Here is a 20,472-nt window from a genome sequence, read left to right as displayed (position 1 = left end):
CTCTCTCTCTCTCTCTCTCTTTCTTGGTTTTGTTACCTTTGTTCTCTCACCAAATAAAGGTCCTCTCCATTTATTCCTTTTCTCCCTTTGTATCAGTTTTATTTTGCTTATTCCTTTCTCTAGGTTTCTTCCCCTTCCCACCATTAACCCTGTATACTTTTCTGTTATCTACAGTTATACCATGTTCTATACTCATATTTGAGTATTTAGAGCTAGGAACAATGGATGAGAGAGATAAATGTGGCAGTAATCTTTCTGGGTCTGTGTTACCTCATTCAATAATTTTCTAGTTATCCATTGACTTACATATTTCATAATTTTATGTTTATTTGCAGCTAAATAGCATTACATTGTGTCTATGTTCTACATTTTCTTTATCAACTCATCAATTAAAGGACACTTAGGTTAATATTTTTTTCATTCCTAGCCATGATAAATAGAATAGCAATGAGCACAGACGAGCATACCTTTGAAGTATAGTGTCAAATCCAATGCCCAGCTAATGAGTTGTCTAGCTGGGTCATGTTAGAAAGTTGCTTTTGTTTAGCCTTTTGAGAATTATCGACACTTATTTCCTGACTTGCTGCTCCAGGTTTTAATTCCACCAACATTAGGCAAGCGTGCTGTCTGTACAAACTCACTATTTGTTTTCAGCTGTTTACTTGTGCTTTGCCATTCTGGTTGGGGAAAGATGAAATTCCATTGTTTTAAAATTGTATTTTCCTTATATTAAGGATTATGTGTGGAAAAATCTGTGAGGAGAATGGACACATGAGGTCTGGATGCACTCATGCTTCCACAGTCAGATCAAGGACCACCTCAATCCATCAATTCATGCAATGACAAGTTTGATTTTGTGAATATTATCTGAAATTTTCCAAAACAATTTTAAAATTATATTGGGTAGCATATTTTTTTATACTAATTCTGTCTTCTCAGGGAATTGACTGCATATCCATTGTCTGGCAGTGTCCCAAAGTGTTTTATACTTGTTGAATTATGAATTAGGACATACTTAGTATATTTCCCTACTAATGGAATGTGATAAAGTGATTTCACACATCTGTATTTTTCTGTCATTAAGGAATTTTTTTAAATTATCCAATCAATTTAGTTTAGAGAAAAGAACTGCTTATGGAGTTACTAGGTGGTTGTGAAGATGGGTGTTGGGCACATCTTCAACGGCTAAATATTAAAAGTAAATTTCTTTTCTTCTCCTGAACTAAAAAGAAAATGAATAAATCATTTATTGCAGATTTTAAAAATTCTTTTATTTTTATTTATTCATTTATTTTTATTTCCAGACAGTATTTCTCTGTGTAGCTTAGCTGTGCTGGAACTTACTCTGTAGACCAGGCTGGCCTAGATCTCAGAAATTCATCTGCCTCTGCCTCCTGAGGCAACGTCAGCACCATCTGTTTGTTTTTGCAAGCTCTTTAACTTGATATTTCCATATCTGTTTTGAATGGACTTGCTATACAAAAAACAAGAAGAGAATAGTTAAATATTAAATCAGGTGGACCTTCTAAAAGGAAATGTCACATATAAAACATTGTCAAATGTATATTTTAATGTTCTTTGTTTGCATTTGTTCAGAGAGAACTGAAAAAAGACATGAAAATAACCTCATGTGAGAAGAAAGGAAATAATTTCTAATGACAGTGGGAGTGAACTAATTTGTCTTTTGGAAGCCATTTTGAGATTATATGAACATAGAGGAGAAAATGTCAAAGCTATGAGGTTAACAAGCATGGGGATAAATTTTAGTTTCAAGAAACTTCATTAATATAAATTGGTATTTTAGATTTTTAAATTGGGATACATGATATAGATCCTAAGTCTCTAAATTAAAATCGTCTTGGAATTAATCACAATGTTATATTTCCAGATAGATAGATGGATGGATTAGAAATATTAAAAACAAAAAAGTCACAGGCTTTTGTATAATTGATCTGTCCACTGGAATCCTCTCAAAATCAAATTTCTCTAATATGAAAACTTTAATAATGTTAATTTTCCTAATCTTCATGGTATGTATATTGATATAAAATGAACTATAATTACAAAAAATACCCAAGCATCTATTATGAAAGCATGAAAAGAATTTTAAAAAGAAAAAAGTAAGCATATTACCAACAGTCGTAGTTAGATGTTGGTGAGAAGCTAGTTGGAAAAGCACAGCGTGGCTCCTTCCATTCACAGGAGGCCTGCTGTGCTACCTTGTGTTTAGGGTACACAAGATATTTTTTATTCAAATCCAGAATTCTGTTGTATTAATGACCAGTTTTTTTCCTGCATGTTTAAATTAATATTTACATTATCTTTCAGATAAATTTTGCCTTGCATTTATTTCTATTTATTTATTTTAGTCACGATGTATTTTAATCAACAGTCAATTGACTTGCAAGATTTCTTGTTTTATTTATTTGCTTTGTGTACAAAAAGGCTTATTTTGTACGCCAATCTAAAAATGACTGCTCTCTGGGCCACTGCAATGCCCAACCTGATCTCTTTTGCTGTGTTTGAGGAGTCTACCTTCTGCAAATAATAATGGCAATAAGAGTTGATGAAGATGAAAGCCTTTTCCCAATTTAAATCTCTAATTCATGTTTAGTTCATATATATGAATACATTTCCCATATTCATGAATGTAAATATACATTCCTGAGTTCAGATTTTTCCCTCTTCCTCTTCCTCTCTCTCTTTCTCTCTCTCTCATGAGAAAGTCTCACTCTACTATCCAATCTGGTCTGGAACTCATTTTGAAACACAGGCTATCCTTAATTTATCCCTCCTTCTTCCTCAGTCTCACTAGTGCTGGGATTGCAGGTGGCACCACCATGCCTGGCAGCACTTGCTGTTAAGGTTTTTTTTTTTTTTTCCTCCTGCTCTCAGTAGGTCCATTGCTGTGAGAAAGAAAGACATAGATGTTCCAAATCCTTCCCACCGTACCACAACTGTCCACACGGCCTACTACAGAATTATTTGGTAATTTCTCTGTAACATTGATACACAGCAGACATAGCAGAGAAATGCCTGAGGTCTAGGTGATACACATACTATATGATAAGTTTTACCAGGCTGCTTTCTGAGATGCTGCCACAGGCTTTCAAACTTCCCACCGTGGATATGAATTTCCATATCTCCACATTCTTGCATCATTTGATATTATCTTCAACCTGTTTGCAATTGCCATTTCAGTTTATATGTTGTTTTATTTCTTCTTTTCTAATTGTTAGTGAGGTTGAACACCTATGTAAGCTTATTATATGTGTTTTTTGTCTTTTAATGTAGAAATAATAGGAGTGGCGGGGCTGCATCCCCAGCACCCCGCTGCCCGCAAGGCTAGCTTTACCCGAAATAATTACACAGACACTGTATTCTTTTAATGACTGCTTGGCCCTTTAGCTCTAGCCCTTTTCTCTGCTAACTCTCGCACCTGGACTAACCCATTTCCAATCATGTGTGTCGCACCCCAAGGTGCGCTTACCGGGAGATTCTAGCCTATGTCCATCCTGGGTTGGAGCTTCATTGCGTGTGCCTCAGAGAGCAGAGCTCTCGCCTCTGCCCGCAAGAGTGGAGCATCGTGTCTCTCTGAGGCGTCTGCCTGGGAGCCCGGAGCTGTCGAGTCTGACCTCACTTCCTCTTCCGCCCAGCATTCTGCTCCGTTCACTCCTCCCATCTACGTTCTAACCTATCAGGGCAAGCAGCTTCTTTATTTAATTAACCAATGGCCTTCCTCCATCATTTTAACTGTTTTTTTTTCTCATTTCATGCTGTTTCATGTTTTGTTGGTTTTCTATTATCCTGTTATTCTTTCTTATGCATAGTGAATGTTTGTTGGCAGTGGTTCTTGGACAAGGCAAATAGGTTTGCGGAGAACATTGTCAGTGACTCAGTGTTACTATTGTAAAATTCATGAGACAGAAATCCTTCATATTAATGTAGATGATACATGTGTAATATACTTTGTTTTGACAGCATATTTTGATAGGACTCTTCAATTTTTCTTCCAGTTTTACTCCTCTCACTCAGATCTTTTAGTTCATATGGTATCTAGCTCACCGTATTGTTTTAGGAGCAACAATGTGCTTTCAGTTATCCTTATACAGTGAGTCTAAAGATTTTAAACCTTGTTTGGGGGAATGGTTCCCTTAGCTTAAAATAGTCTACAGCTCCTAAACACTCAGCTTTGTCTCCTGGACTTGAAAACATTCTTTTAGATGCTACATTTCTTACTCATCTTTCTTCCCCATTCATTTGCTTGTACATAAATATATTTAAAGCTTTCATTGTCTTTTGAAGTGAATTATCTGTAGGTAACTTATTAGAGAGTCTCAGCTTTGTTTTATTGTAGAATCTGTAAGATTTCATTTTTCTTTGATGTGTATTATTCTACTCTTCTTTGACGGCAGGAGATCTTTTGTATTTTTGAATTGCACAGTGCTTTGAATGAATGTCGATCTTATCAAGCGATGATTCTGCAGACTTGGGGAGCCCTGGCCCTCTGTCTTCTCTAGACTTTGAGAGGGTAGAATTTAGCTGAGGGTGAAAATTCAGACACTGAAATTTTACAGGCTCATTTGCTAGCTTTGAACCAAATACTGTAGTCAGGGATTTGTCTGAATGCTTTAGAGAAAGCAGCAGGAAGGTAAAAGACACCCAAACCATCTACAGGCTTGCAGCATGAGACGTAAGTCAACTGCTACCCTTTTTGACGAAGTTTCAAACATATAGACTTTTATTCCACCTGGAAACCATTGTTACCACTTATGGTATGCTAATGATCTTGACTATGCTTGCCTGTCAGTTTATGTAGGTCAAGAAGAGGAAGCAAGTGTCCTATTGTGGGAAGAAGAAAACATCCATAGTATTTCCTGATACCACAGAAGCTAGATTGCAAGAAAAGGATTTTTAAGTTAGATCCAGCTTGAATCATTTGAGTCTTGCTTCTTAAGTGTGCAGTGTCTTTGCAATAGGTGCTTATCTTTAACTGCTGAGAGGCAACCCACAGTCACAGCAATGGTCTATATGGTTAGTAGAGGTGAATTCTAAGGGCTAAGCTGACCAATCACATGAAAGGAGGTTCCTCATGCCTGGTACTAGGGCTTATGTTAGTTTATGGTTCTTGCGTGGAGCATTGTCAGCATTTCCAACTCTATCAATAGACAAGAGTGGCTCACCACAAACATTGCAACACCCAAAATGCCTTTTGTCCCCCTATTGAACTGTCTTATTCTCCTTATAACAACAAGCTTATCCCAACCTTTTCTCCTCTGGAGAGTTCAGCTCACTCCTGGTGGGCTTCTATATTCATTTGTATCTTTCTGTTCCAATAAATCTGTATTCTGTGCTCTGTTTCTTATCCCACATTAACGGCCTCCATTGGTCTCCACCCAAGGTACAACTGGATGGCAAACTGGAAGCTTGCTCCACTGCTGTTCAGTAAAGAAAGGAAGGAGGGCAAATTTGTGGGTAACTTATCCTTCATTTCAGTACAGATCCTCCCTCCATTACCAGCATGAAGGCACCAACAAAAATGCTGTCTCCCAGAGTATTAGTGATGATGTGATTTAGAAAATATTAGAATTTAGAAAATATTAAAAGCAAGCTTTGACTTAAAAAATAAGTAAGAATAATAGAAAACAGGCCAGGCCATGCTGGCGCACTCCTTTAATCTCAGCACTCGGGAGGCAGAAGTACATGAATCCCTGTGAGTTCGAGGCCAGCCTGGTCTACAAGAACTATTTCCAGGACAGCTAGGACTGTTACACAGAGAAATCCTGTCTCAAAAATACAAAAACAAGCAAACAAAAACAAAAAAAAACAACAACAACAAAAATAAAAAAACAATAAAAGGTGGGTCATCAGGTAGATGTGCGTTTTGATGAAAAATGTCAAAATGTTAATGGGGAGGAATTTTTTAATATATTAAGAAAAATAAAATCGTACTAATATATAAAGTAAAACAACAATTTTTCACTTCCTTCTAAAAATACTAAAGCAGAAAAATAACATTAATGGATTTAGCTCGATATTTTTAATTAAGAAATGCTACAATGTGTTTATGTTAATCTTATCAGTTATTAACAAAATATTTCAGAGGATGAAAGTTTAGAAAGAGTATTCCATCCTCTTGACAGTGGTAATCCATTATACATTATAATACGTTGGTCTAATCTTGCTGTTATAATTTTATTTTTAAAGACAATTGTAACTTGGCAATACGATCTTGAAGAAAAACAAAAATAAATTGCAGTGAAATCCCAAACCCCAAGAATGTCTAGAATGTAAATCTGATCGTATGCTTCCCTCATAAGAAGATGGCTGTGTAGAGCTTGGGGACAGTCATGTGAGGAACAGGCACAAGGAGAGAAGACGAAGGAAGCCAAATTGATAAATATTCTGATCTTGAACTTGACTCCTCCGGAACTGAGTGAAAATGAGCAGTTAAATCTTCCAGTATGCATCTTTTTGTTATGACAGCCCACACCAATGGGAACAAGTTCCTATGAAGTTCAGTTTTTGGTTTTGTTTTTTTTTTTACTTCTTTTTTGTGTTTTTTTTTATTTACTTACAGGAAAATATGATTATCTAAAATTTTATTTTCTCTAAACTACTTATAGCAAATGAATTTTAAAGAAATTTGTGGGCAAATTATTTCACTAACTTTAAGAAACTCAGGAATATGTTAGTATATTTTGTTTCAATTGCTTTATAGGTGTCTTAAAATTGATGTATTGATACCATGTATTCATCTTTGTCCTTATAGATGAGATGGCAGCAAAGCTTACAACATATCTTCTTACAAACAAATTTCGTTAGTTACACAGTATTATGAGATAAAATAGAATTCACTTAGCTTCAGTTATTTTCAACTTTTCACCTTTCTTAACATTAAGCAATCATGATAATTTTGCTGAACTTCGAAGTAATTGTGATTATTTTCCTAAAATATTTCAGAACGAAAATAAGCCTTGAACCAAAGAATTTGACTGTTTTTGAGATTATTGAAATATAATATTTATTAAAAACTTCATCTCAAGTAGCTTTTTACTTAGAGTTCCTAAAGCACTGTGTGGCGATGTCATCAATAGGACTGTGTACTTTACACAGGTCGTAGTACTCCAAGTGGCTGAGAATTTTTACTCTGTAATTAATATTGATTCTATTTTACTTCTTATCTTATTTTTCATTTCAAATAAAAATTTTCATTTATTGTACAGTGCATGTGCATACTCATGACCTTTTGACCACCATGAAGTGCTTGTATGTTTATATTAACTTAGAGGGTAGCTTTTAAATCTGAAAGAGATCTGCAATTTTTATGTAAAATATATTGAAATCCATATTATGTAGCTTTTAAAGTACAACTCTAATTTAAAAACTTGATTTATTATTTTGACTTTTGAAAAAAAAATCTCTCTGGCTCCTCTAGTGTACTTTCGTAGAAAATAAATTCTTCTTAGTAACAGGAGACCAATTCTACTTTATCACCTCCTTAGAGTGTTCACTCAGCTCCCTGTTGGTGGGAACAGAAATAATGAAATGAAACAGGCTCATTGATGGACTGATTGTATGCAAAGACTCTAAAACAATCATGAAAAGCCTTTTTCTTCCAAATAGTAAGCAAATTAACACGATGAAGAAACTGTCCTGTGAACCAACTGAAAATTGTTCTCAAATAGATTTCAAAAACACACAGTCCAAATACAGAAGTGAAAACAAAATGAATTCAAAAGCTATATCAGGGAAATAAAAGTAATAATAATGAAAAATAAATAATTAAACAGTGTGTTATCATTTTATTTAGTTCTTTTTTTATATTTTTTTAAGATTTTAAAAGCATTGGAGAAAAAGAGAACTTGAAGATTCTGATAATGCAAGCGCCAGAATCACATAAAGCTGTCTGTCTAATAAGATCCTGTCACAATTTTATTTATGCAAGCAATTTTTAAAAATAAAATAAGAAAATAGCCATAGCTCAACAATTTTGTTGGCATTGTGTAGCCATCTCATCTGGAGAGCTTTTTATGTATTTGCTGGGATTAGTCCAAAAGAAGGAGGACTAATAATATGACCATGATGGTGATACCCACAGAAACAGCTGACCTGAGCTAGTGAGAGCTTGCTGACTCTGGATTGATAGCGAGGGAACTTGCATAGGACCAAACTAGCCCCAGTGAATGTGGAGGAGAGTTGTGAGGTCTGGGTATTCTGTGGGGCCACTGACAGTCGTGCCAGGATTTATTGCTAGTGCTGGAACTGGCATCTAGAAGTACATTCTCTTTGATGGGTGCCTTGTTTAGTCGAGACATAGAGGGGAGGGTTTTGGTCTTTCCTCAAAGTGAAGTGTCACACTTTTTGACTCCCCATGGGAAACCTTACCCTTTCTGAGGAATGAATGGAGGGAGGACTGGGGAGAGGGTAGGGTGGGAGAAAGGGAGGGATAGGAATGGAGATAACTATGCAAAATGAGAAAAGATTGTATTAAAACAATTCTAAAAAAAGAGAACCAAAGACTATCTGGAATTTACTTTCTTATGGTATGAAATCATTGACCTTTTTTCTTTCTACTAGCTTATTGTCTTATTATAATTATTAGTGTTAAAAACTTAAAATAAATTAATATGAAATCCATTGCCTTTGTTGATAAATATGGGAATGGGAAATTTGTGTTTAAAAATAGCATATAGATCAACTTAATTTTTTAACTTTTAAGGTTGAGTTCATTCCAGGCTTGTAAAAAGTCACAAAATTGGTAGGGGAATGTTTGTGTGATTGCACCTAATTTTTGCAAGTGTTATATCTTACATAATTATCATTAATTCATAAATTACAGAAAATTAGCTGCCTAAAATTTATGAATTAAACACAAATATTACGTTGAAATTTCCTCATTCTTATTTGATATTTCAGAACTCTATGCAGGACCCTACAGTGGGTTCAGGTATTATTTCTCAGCCCCATGAAGTTTGTCACAGTGTCTATCTGACATCCAGGACCACAGCAATGTTACAGAATTTTGATCTGAGCTGAGTTTTGATAACTCCTCCCAATTTGAGTTATTTGATGTCATGTGTCTGGTCTGTGTTACATATCTTTTGGCAGAATTATCACATGGTGAGTGTTGTTTCTTTTGTGTATCATTTTATGTGGTTAAAGATATCTTGAGGTATACATGTTATAAGTAGTGATATTGACCTTTATAACTTTATTAGGAGTGTATATGCTGGCTTTTTCTATAGAAAAATTAGTGTATTTCTTTTATAATATAAACATTGAGAGACATACTGCATTATAATGAAAATACCTACAAAAGTTATTTCATCTGATTTTATATCCCTCAGTAGAATTTTCACACAATAATTATTACTGTAGTGTTTTATAGTGATTTTTGATTTTTTTATTAAACAGAATTTATTCATTAGAATTCCACTGCAATACATTTTAGTCTCTCTTTTTTTTCCTTGTTTAATAAGGAATTGTTTATTTTGAGATAAAGATCCCAAACATCAGGCTGTTCACAAAAATAACCCATGGTATTAACATTAGAAAAAAATATTAAGACTATTATACTATTTTCCTGTAAGATGCATTGGACATGCTAACTCTCATTCACAAAAATACATGGTTACCTTCGTGTTGAACAAACCCACTTAAGTGAGGGAAAACACACACCTCTAATACAAAGCTGCTCTCTGGGATTACAAGTAAATGAGATGCCTCTACAGTTAGGGAAGCAACCACTGAAATCATATGAATAGGAAGAACTGTACTCCCTGCATAACAAGAGATTATTTTGGAGACAGTTGATGAAAACCACACACCTTTTTATTGTTAAGTCAAAGAGGTATCAAAATTAAAAGCAAAATTTATAGGGTAAGACTTAACAGAACTACTAAGGAGCATCATCAAAGGAAGTGAGAACGGAAGTAGGCACAAGGCAAATATGAATCAATGAACACAGGATAAGGAGAGGGCGAACAGTCGAGAATGTGCTGAAGACACTAGGGGAGAGGACCTGGCGGTACTTCCATCTCTCACGAGCGCCTAGGTAAATGAATAGCGCGATAAACTCTGCTATGTGCTTAAAGTCATCCTCCCCATTGGTGCTGTCTCTGTCATCCTCTCCTTCCTCAGCTTCTTTTTCATTGTCCTTGATCAACTCCAGCTGGTCATCCCCTCGATCCTCTTTGTCGTCGTCATCCAGCAGGTCGCCCTGGACTCTCCATCTTGACGTTCGTCTGGTCTTTTATCACAGAGGCCCTGCTCTGCTCCTCCTCAGACTTCTCAGTAGAGATGAGAAAGACAGCTCTGCTTGTTTGCTTTGTTCTCTTTCATTTTTTTCCAGGCTTTCCAGCAGAGAATCCACTTTTTGTTTTATCTGAGTCAGCTCCTTCTTAATGGCCTGAAGGTCATCACCTTTCAACTTTCCAGATTTGGAAGACGAGCCCCGTTGTCCACTCTTCGAATTGAATCCACTTTTGTCCCTTCGAGAGGTGTTTCCAGAAACACATTGGCGTTTAGAAGGCATCACCTCTGGGACAAGAGGAAGAGGAGGAGGAGGGGGGAGGGAGAGGGGGAGGGGAAGGAAAAGGAGGAGGAGAAGGAAGAGGAGGGGGGACGGAGAGGGGGAGGGGAAGGAAAAGGAGGAGGAGGGGGAGGAGGAGGAGAAAAGGAGGAGGGGGGGCGGACGCGTGCTGGGTAACTGTACATCCTGTCATAATAATCCCGTTGAAAGTCATCGTCCAAATCAAAAGAGGAACTGAGTAGAGGGGACGGAGAAGAGTGTTCTGGTACTGACCCGTACATCTCAGCTGCAGATCGTTACACACTTGCTTTTCCTCGCTTCACTTTTGTCTCTGTAGCTAGATTAATATCTAAAACCTGGCCAGCAATCATTCTGCCATCCTCTCCAGCTACAGCTGCCCGAGCATTTCTTTCATTGACATATTGGACGAAGACAAAGCCCTTATGCACAAAGCAACCCACAATTTTGCCATACTTTGAAAAGATTCCCTCCACATCAGACTCCTTGACCACATGACTATTGAGATTCCCAATGAATACAGGGGAAATCATGGATCGAGGATCTTGTTGGTAACGTTGCTAGCCACCTCCTTTGTTGATAAGGTTTCCCACAAAGCTGAAATGTAGCTGAAAATCAAGAAAATCTCGTGGGAGGAAGGAGAAGGAAGAGACTTCCGCTCCTACTGCGGGTCCATGCCTAGACGCTGAAGCTCCAGTAGGCGAGCAGCGCACGACCTTTTGCTCCCTGTCTCTCCACAGTCCGGTCTCTTTATATATTTTTTCTTGCTTAATGCACACCTCTCCCACCATAGACTTGCAGATATTTTGTTGTTTTGTTGGAGTTGCAAAATATATAGTTTTTATTTACTTATTTGTTCAAATTGTTGTTTTTGTTAATGGGCATTGAATTCTATTAGCGTATACCAACCACCATTTAGAAATTTCTCATCCTTTCCTGTACGTATGCCTAGCTTCTTATTCAATAAATATTCCAGAACAGTCTTCCATGTTCTCTGAGCCAGAAATATAATTTATCACTTCGTGTGTTAAAGAACAATTCTCAGAAACAAAGTTCTATATTAGAGGTTCTCTTTTTAAACCATCAGAAGTTTACTTCTTGATTCTGTGAGAAGCAGTAATAGGAAACAGAAATATGTAAAGTAAATTTGGAATATATTTCTGTAGCTATCCGGAGTTCCCACTTAATTTTTTTGAGCATATTTTAGCCTTTCTCCTCTATTTTTTTTTCTCAAATATAGGAAATCTGGCATTTATTCTGTATAATAACCAGATTCCTTTTAAATCTATAAAATGTTTAATCGGTTTCATATTAATATGCACAAAAAGAAACATAAGTGCGAGTTGTTCATAATCTGGTGAAATATTATCCTACCAAACCAGCTCTTTCACAGACTATGTGTAAATTTCTTTTGGGTCTATCCTTCATCAGGGGTGTTCTACTGTTACAGAGAATATAGAATCCATCTACCAATATGCTCTAAAATATGTTAGAATTTTTGCATTGCTTGTGACTGTTCAATAACATGGTATAAAGAGAAGTAGTGAGATTGACAGTAATTGTACTTTTACTACATAGCTTCATGTGTTTAAGAACTCTTATTTATACCATTTTATAGCAAATCTGAAGTATGAGATAGAAATCAGCATGAAAACTTAAAGTTTGTTGCTAACATTTATAGAACTTCTGGAATTCTTCATTTTATCATGATATTAAGAGTGAACAATAAAATAATATTACAAGTAGTTCAGAGCTGTGATAGAGTGAAAATTCAAATTGTAAGGAGCATTTAGGCTATGATTTCTTTGAATTTCAGCAACAAGAATTGGAATATTTTGTGAAATACTTTCTTCTTGGTATGGATTCATCATTAATATGTTTTCCTTTAAGTATGTTTGAAATTTGGTTAGTTTTTACAAGTGGAAGGATAATTACTTGGGAAAATAAAAAGCAGGTTGTAAAAACAGTAGTAAACCTTAAGAAAATCTATTTATGACGTCAACACATGATTCTAATCCTAAGGTTAACGTTGATTCCAAAAGTAAACGTTCACTTGAGTCATATTCTTGGTGTTAATGTTGAACACAAGAAGCCTAGTTACACACTCAATATTTAATTAAAATGCAAAGTGTTTCTTCCATCTGCATGCAGTAGAATGAATGGATTAAAGTACATACATGCTTACATCTGTTAGTCAAATACTAGCAGAGGGCATTTTTAAAACCAACATCAGGTATTATGTAATAGTTTAATATGAAGTCAGTGTGCTTTATCTATCAATTTAAAAATATCTTTAGATTTCCATTTTATCTTGTATTTTAAGACACAAGACTTCATCTCATGCATTTTTTCCTCTGTATTTTGATTTAATACCTCTGAATATTGGACTATAAAGCATGTCTGAATTATAGTTTTGTTTGCTACTTTGTCTTATTTTTGATAATACAAACATTTTTAAAGATGATAAAACATTTCAAAAGATTTTAAAATGATTTTTAAATCATCTATGTGCACTTTGTGTGTGTCTGGTGTCGAGGGAGATCAGAAGGGCTCAGGGTGCTCTAAGACTGGTGTTATTGAGAATATTGAATCACCACATGATTGCTAAGGACTGAATTCCACACTCCAGCCACATTCAACACTTTTTAATAACAGCCTTTTGGGTTCTGCTCTAGCATCATATAACTTTTGGTGAAGTTGCATAGGTCTGGAAGATAATCAAGGGCAAGATATTTTGCTTCCTGCATTTGGACTTTGTTCACTTGTAATAGTGATAGCCTGTTCACACTAATTGAAATAAATTATTTAAATCCTTGTAGTTTTGAAATATATACAATTCGTTACCCCAGATCTTATTGTGATTTTCAGTACTATTTGTATAGTAGCATCAGTGTTCTGATTCCTGAGTTTTACCCCAATCATTCTGCTTTAACACCTCAAAGGCATATTCTAGTGCTGTGAGACAATGGTTTTACCCTCTGAAGATTTTTGTTTCTTGTACTTGTTTAATAATGCTAATTGCACAGTAGCTATGCACGAAGTATAGGCAAGGCAATCAGGCAGGAAGTATAGGAGAGCTGAGAACAGGAGAATTCTGGGAAGAGGAATGATTCAGTCTTCAGTCATCACCCAGACACAGAGGAAGCCAGATACAGAACAAGCAAGATGTGACTGCCTCACCGAAAATGGTACCAAGCCATGCGGCTAACAGAAAAGAACTAAGGGCTAATATAAGTTATAAGAGTTAATAAGAAGTCTGAGCTAATAGGCCAATCAGTTTATAATTAAAACTGTGTGTTTCTTTGGGACTGAATGACTGTAGGCACTTGGCAGAACAAAACCTTAGTCAACAAAATGGCATGCCAATGCGCGGCTGACCAAATCTACTTATAAAAGCCTGAGAGAGGATGTTATTCTAGGTAGAAAAGAATAGAGTTAAGCAAGGCTGACTTAAATTTTGAAATCAAGGCATTTAAAAAATATGTATGTCAAAATGTATGTTACTTTGGAGAAGAAATTTTGCTTCTGTTTCCATAGGAAATAAGAGGCTGTGAATTCATTCCGGGATAAGAAAAATCAGGTTTTATCAAGGAAGACCCCCTAAAGAATCTCCAATAGGAGCACATGGTCCAGATGATCCCACATTTCAGAGGACCTCTGTTGGAGTTTCCTCTGAGTTCTACATCATGAATAGTTTCAAGACTGCTGGCTGAGATAATCATGCCTCACAGAATATTCCATTCGGGACTTGACCATAATTCAATATTTCTTTAGGTTCCCATAAAATTATCAGCGCCCCCAATGAGCAGAAAGTAGCCTGAAAAACTAAGCCCACATTCCCCCAAAATGGATTATTGGATACTTACCTTTCTTTAGAATGTTGGTTACAAGTTGTATGGATAATAGGAAGAATGCTAAACAAGTGAGATTCTATTCAGAGTTCTTGTTTTGAAAAAAAAAAAAAGGCGGGGGAAATAAGTACTGTGGGACAATGGTTTTACCTTGTAAAGATTTGTTTCTTGTACTTGTTTAATAAAATGCTGATTGATCAGCCAGGCAGGAAGTATAGGCAGGGACAGAACAGGAGAATTCTGGAAAGAGGAAAGATTCCATCTGTAGTTGCCTCCCATACATAGAGGAAGCAGAATTTGACTGCCTCACTGAAAAAGGTACCATGCCACATGGCTAACACAGACAAGAATTAAGGGCTAATAGAAATTATAAGAGTTAACAAGACGCCTGTGCTAATATGCCAATCAGTTCATAATTAATATAGACCTCTGTGTGTTTCTTTGGGCCTGAATGACTGTGGGACCTGGTGGGACAGAAATCTGTCAACATTCTAGGCTTTGGGATTTTTAAATTTCCCCTATTTCATTTTAAGATGTAGTCAAGTTATGACAGTAAACTATTTTGGAATATTTTTAATTTAGCCTTATTCCCCAATCAGATGCTGCTTTTTTTCTAGTCATCTAGATTACCTTATATTTTTCTTTATGTTTATAAACCAAAGATTCCAGTAAGACGCAATATTATAGGAATCTGTGCTCAGCTACATCAAAGGCTTTACACCTAAAGCTGGATATAATAATGTCACCTAAAAATAAAATACATCTTTCAAGAGCTCAATAACTTATCCTTACCAAATAATTTCTTTCATTTCTCAGAAGTCATCTATGAATGGTAGGTACTCTTAATGGGTACATATTTCTATATGTACAAAATTTGTTTACTAATTAAAGCAGATTCTCATGTGATGAACATATTTTATCAGTGCATGAGGAAGTATATTTTAAATTAAAGAAAAGCAATTAATTTTAAGAAATCTTATTTGACTTCACCTTGGACTGTTAAAAGAAAAAAACATTTTTATTTTATAAACTTTGATTGCTATTAATATTGACATAGTGACAGTAAATTTGTTATTAATAAATCAACATGTATATCACTGGGAACCATTTATTGGGATGGAACTCATAGAGATTTCATTCTTTGTCCCCAGAAACCATTTCTTGTGGAAAGTGTCCCACTATAAAATAATGCCACGTTGGAGGTATGATTGCATAACCAAGAATGCTATTTGCACTTGTAGAGATCATGAGTTTGGTTCCTATCACTGCATCGCCCAGCTCAGAACCTCATGGAGTTTTTTACTCTCTGCTGAACTCTGCAGACACCTGCATTACACATGCCCTGACTAACCACACACTGTCACACACAGAGGCACATAATTCAAAAGGAAATCAAAATAAAAGAACAAACCAAATAGTGCAGTGGGAATGTTTCCAGAAAAATCTATTTAAATTTGATCCTGCAATGGGATTATGATTTAGCTAAATAAAAAAGATTTTTAAAAGTCTGAATTTTGTCACTTTTCATAACACATGAACTGTTTCACATGTGAGGGAACATCCTGCTACTTTCTAGAAATTTCACCCGCCTACCCTGAGAAAGCCTAGGAAGCACTTTCATTATGTTTGCCTTTAGTAATTAATGTATAAATACTTTGAATCCATTTTTTGATTTTAAAGAGGTTATATGAAAAGAATATAATGAAATATAAGGTTTAGTGTACTGGATCATTAGATGTTGATGTTAGAAAGTGAGAATAAAATATACATTGCAATTGTACATAATACCTGTATTAAAATGTATATTGAAATGGTATTACTTCTGTTATGTCTAAGATTAGAACATTTTTATTAAATTTCTATTGTTGGTTTAGTGGTTTTAAGATTACTTTGTATGATTTGAGAGTATCTATTCATTTCTAATTAATATAAAATTTATTTCTAGTTTGCAGCCAAAAATTACTGAATTCCATTTTATAGTATTTTATTAATAAAATAAATTCAAATGTGTATGGTATAAAATAAGGAAATTTTATGGGCAACATAATGATAATATAAAATAGAATGCATAATGCATCTAATATAATAACATCATGATAGGAAACCTTATTACCAAGACTAGATTTCAGGGTGAAGTGACCAAATGTAGGTCAACTCTCTTCAATGTTTAACTTTCTCTTTTATGGTACTAATGGTCAAATTCAGAGTTTTGTGTTAGTCACTTACTATGTTTTCTGTGCATTATCTTCAATTTCTCCACAATATATTAAGCATACATCAGACATTACTTTTTACAACAAAACATTCCAAAAGTACATTGAGAGACATGTAAACATATATGAATGTTTCTCACTCTAGTTTTCTGAGCTGTACAGAATTAGTTGAACAAACACTGTGTTCCAGTAGCCACACATCTTCTTTAAGTTCATCTTAGGAAAATGGCAATGTAAAGAAACATAAAACAGTATTTTTAAAACCAGTACACAAACAAAAAAAATGATAAATGGTATGAAATAAAAATTAAAAATGAAAAAAAAAGAAGAGAAGAATCTATGTAGGGGATTCTGGGAAAGTTCTGAAAAGATTGTTAATACAAGCAAAAGAAGCAATGACGGAAAATGGGAAGTGAAAACAGTACAGTGGGATAAAGGAAAGAACTGGGATGAGTGTGTCCTGTGCACCTGCTCAACTATGTTCACAGCAGAATTATCCATAATAGTGAGAGGCTGGAAACAACCTAGATGCCTTTCAACAGAAGAGTTGATAAAGAAAATATGGTACATTTACACAATGGAGTACGATTCAGTGGTACAAAACAATGAAATCATGAAATTTATAGGCAAATGTATAGGACTAGAAAAAATCATCTTGAGTTAGCAACCCAGACACAGAAAGACAAACATGGTATGTTTTCACACAAAAGTGGACACTATGTGTAAAGCAAAGGATAACCAGGCTACAATCCACAGCCCCAGAGAAACTAGATAACAAGAAGGACCCTAAGAGGGATGCATGGATTGCCATGAGAAAGGGAAATAAATGAAATCTTTTTATGGGCTAGGGATAGGGTGTGGAAGGAAGGTTATGGGAATGAGAACATGAGGTATCGAGGTGGCCCAGTAGGGGGAGGGGTGGAAATGGGGAACAATGAAAGAGATTATCTTGATTGAGGGAGCCAATTCCTGGGAATTTCTCTAGTGTCAAGTTTCTTGCTAGCCCTATAATGGCTCCCTCGATTAAAATATCTCTTTCTTTGCTCTCATCTCTGTCCTTCTTCCATCTTGGTCATTTCTTCCCCTCATGTTCTCCTCCCCTCTCCCTTACTTTTCCTCTTCTGTCCTCCCTTCTTCCCCACCCCCATGTTCCCAATTTTTTCAGGCAATCTTGTTTATTTCCCCTTTCCAGGTGAATTTGCTTATGTCTTTCTTCGGGCTCACCTTGTTACTTAGCTTCTCTAGGGTAATGGACTACAGGTTTGTTATCTTATGCTTTACTGCTAATATCCACTTATGAGTGAGTACATACCATGTTCATATTTCTGGGTATGGTTTACCTCACTCAGGATGTTGTTGTTTTTCTAGTTCCATCCATTTCCATGTAAATTTCAAGATGTCATTGTTTTCAGTGGCTGAGTAGAACTCCATTGTGTAAATGTGCCACATTTTCTTTATCTATTCTATGACGGAGGGGCATCAAGGTTGTTTCCTGGAAGTCATTGTTTTTTTTTTTTTTAATTTTTATTGATTCTGTGGATTTTACTGATTAGGTAGAAGCCCTGCCTTTTTCTCCCCAGACCCTGCTCCTCTTAGAAAGCCCCTCCCCCACCAAGTGTTGCCTGGGACCATACATATAGGCTGTTTAAAACCCAGCCCATAGGTCTTCCACTATGCCCTACTGTTCTGTCCCATGCCTTTCCAAGGACCACGCGGGCATGGTATGCTCTAAATTGCCTGTTTATTAAACCTGAATTTATTAGTTTGATCTGATTTGGCTTATTACATAGGTGGCAGAGGAATCTAGCAACCGGACAATACTTGCCACATGGTACAATGGCTCACCTGCCACTAGGAATACAGAGGCTCTAGTTTGATGCCCAGACAGGCAGCAGAAGCTGCTTTCTCTCGTGTTGTAGCCAGTGAGAGTCAAGGCTAGATCACCTCCTGGTAGTGGAGGGCATCTTTCCAGCATCCATTCTGTTACCTGGCAGACAAAGCAGGGAAGTGTAAGCTTTGTTGCTTTCAAGCCCTCAGGACTGTCTCACCTGCTTCCCTGACCACAGGGTCAGCTCTAGTGTGCTGCCCAGGTGAAGTGCACACCTGTGGTGAGAGGTGGGGCCATCTTTCCTGAAGGCTGGGCAAGGGCTCCCATGAAGGGTAAAGTCAACTTGCCTGCAGAAGTATGTAGTGAATGATAGGGTCAGGTAATCCATGATCAGTGAAAGACAGAGCTGGCTCAGCACAGCATGGATCCAATAGTTTCCTGGCTAGTACAGGCCATAGACACCATAGACCACAGCTGCGGCAGGACCATGGACAGAGGCATGGTTCTGGGCAGCAACTCTGCCTGGAAACTTCCATGGCCCTGGTGGCAGCATGGCTACCAAGAGCAACAGGACCTCTCAGGGAGCCAGCATGGAGCAGTCAAAGGTTCCTGTATTGATGTCTGTGGCTCCTCACCCTGCTGAATACTATATAGGGGCCTGTTGTCTGGGCATCCATCCACCTGGGGCAATGTTGGGGTACAAAGGCCATTCTGCCCATGGGGGACATGCCAGTCTGGATGTTCTGCAAAGCTTCCTTGGGCCATGATGACATGCTGGCCTGGGATGCTGCCAAGGACCATGTCTGGGTCCATGGCCCATGCCGGTCAATGAGGGCTGACTGAGAAGCCAAGGACAATGGCACTGGGTTTTGATCTTACTGCATGTACTGGCTTTGTGGGAGCCTAGTCTGTTTGGATGCTCACCCTTTTAGACCTGGATGGAGGGGGAAGGACCTTGGACTTCCCACAGGGCAGGGAACCCTGACTGCTCTTTGGACTGGAGAGGGATGGGGAGGGGAGTAGGGGGAGGAGGTGTGAAATGGGAGACAGGGAGGAGGCAGAAATTTTTAATAAAAAAATAAATAATAAAAAAATAAAAAGGATACTGTGGAGCATCTCCTCTTCTTTTTCAGTGGTAGTAATAGAGCTGGTATAAAACAGGTGATAATAATTGGTGGTTATAACCGTGCTGACAAATATAGACTTCTCTGCAATGATGGGAGAAGTCACTATAATCCCCAGGTGACGTCATGGATCAGAGCCACCTATATCTTTCAGACCTCTTTCCCAGCTTTGGACTGTCATAGTCAAGAGATTACATTCTTTTATTTATCTCAAACCATTATTTTTGTGGGTCCCTGTGATGCCAGTTTAATCTATGCTTATTGCAGCAGCATGAAGTAAAAAAATCTGTAACGGAATAATTTCCTAATAAGAGACTCTGCTTAACTTTCACAGTAGGAATGCAGCTTGCAGTTTCTGTCTGCATTTTATTATCATGTTAAATGGTCACTTAATAGCATTAAATGATTCATTTGGTTAAGCCTTTGCATGTCACTGACTCAACCTTTAGGAAAGAACCAGGATAACTACATCAGTGGTGGCAGTGTATACATGGAATATGTATTTTATGGCCAAATACTAGTGATTTAGTGTGTGTCCCCAAATGTTGGCCTCAACCACCTGTTTCACAATGATGCTTTTCTTGAATGGCACTCCCTAGCGGCTTCTTCTGAATGCAAAACTCTCAGGTTGCCTCAGGCTTCCTAGAAACATATTCTATTATTTCATTTAAATAATTCCAATTTGGCTTTATTTTTGCCACACTGCAAAATGCTACAAGGCAATAGAAACATGCTTGGGGTGAAAAGAAATACACCAGAAGTAAGTGGAAGCCATGTCGAATACAAGAAGGGCCAACAGAACTGGGACAGTAATTCTGTGTCTTTATGTTTAGAGAGTTCTTATGTTTGAATTCCATGAAAACTGGGGTAGCGGAAAGAAGATATTACTAAAAATGAATCTATT

General features: G+C 36.7%; 1 pseudogene; it reads right to left on the bottom strand.

The window, feature by feature from the left end:
• Positions 1-9,901: 9,901 nt before the first annotated feature.
• Positions 9,902-18,832, bottom strand: LOC101990358 (annotated as a pseudogene).
• Between the last annotated feature and the right edge of the window lie 1,640 nt (positions 18,833-20,472).

The sequence above is a fragment of the Microtus ochrogaster genome, linkage group LG5 (genome assembly GCF_000317375.1).
Source record: "Microtus ochrogaster isolate Prairie Vole_2 linkage group LG5, MicOch1.0, whole genome shotgun sequence".
In the NCBI taxonomy this organism is placed as follows: domain Eukaryota; kingdom Metazoa; phylum Chordata; class Mammalia; order Rodentia; family Cricetidae; genus Microtus; species Microtus ochrogaster.
The sequence above is the reverse complement of the archived record's forward strand: the minus strand, read 5'-3'. Positions and strand labels throughout refer to the sequence as shown.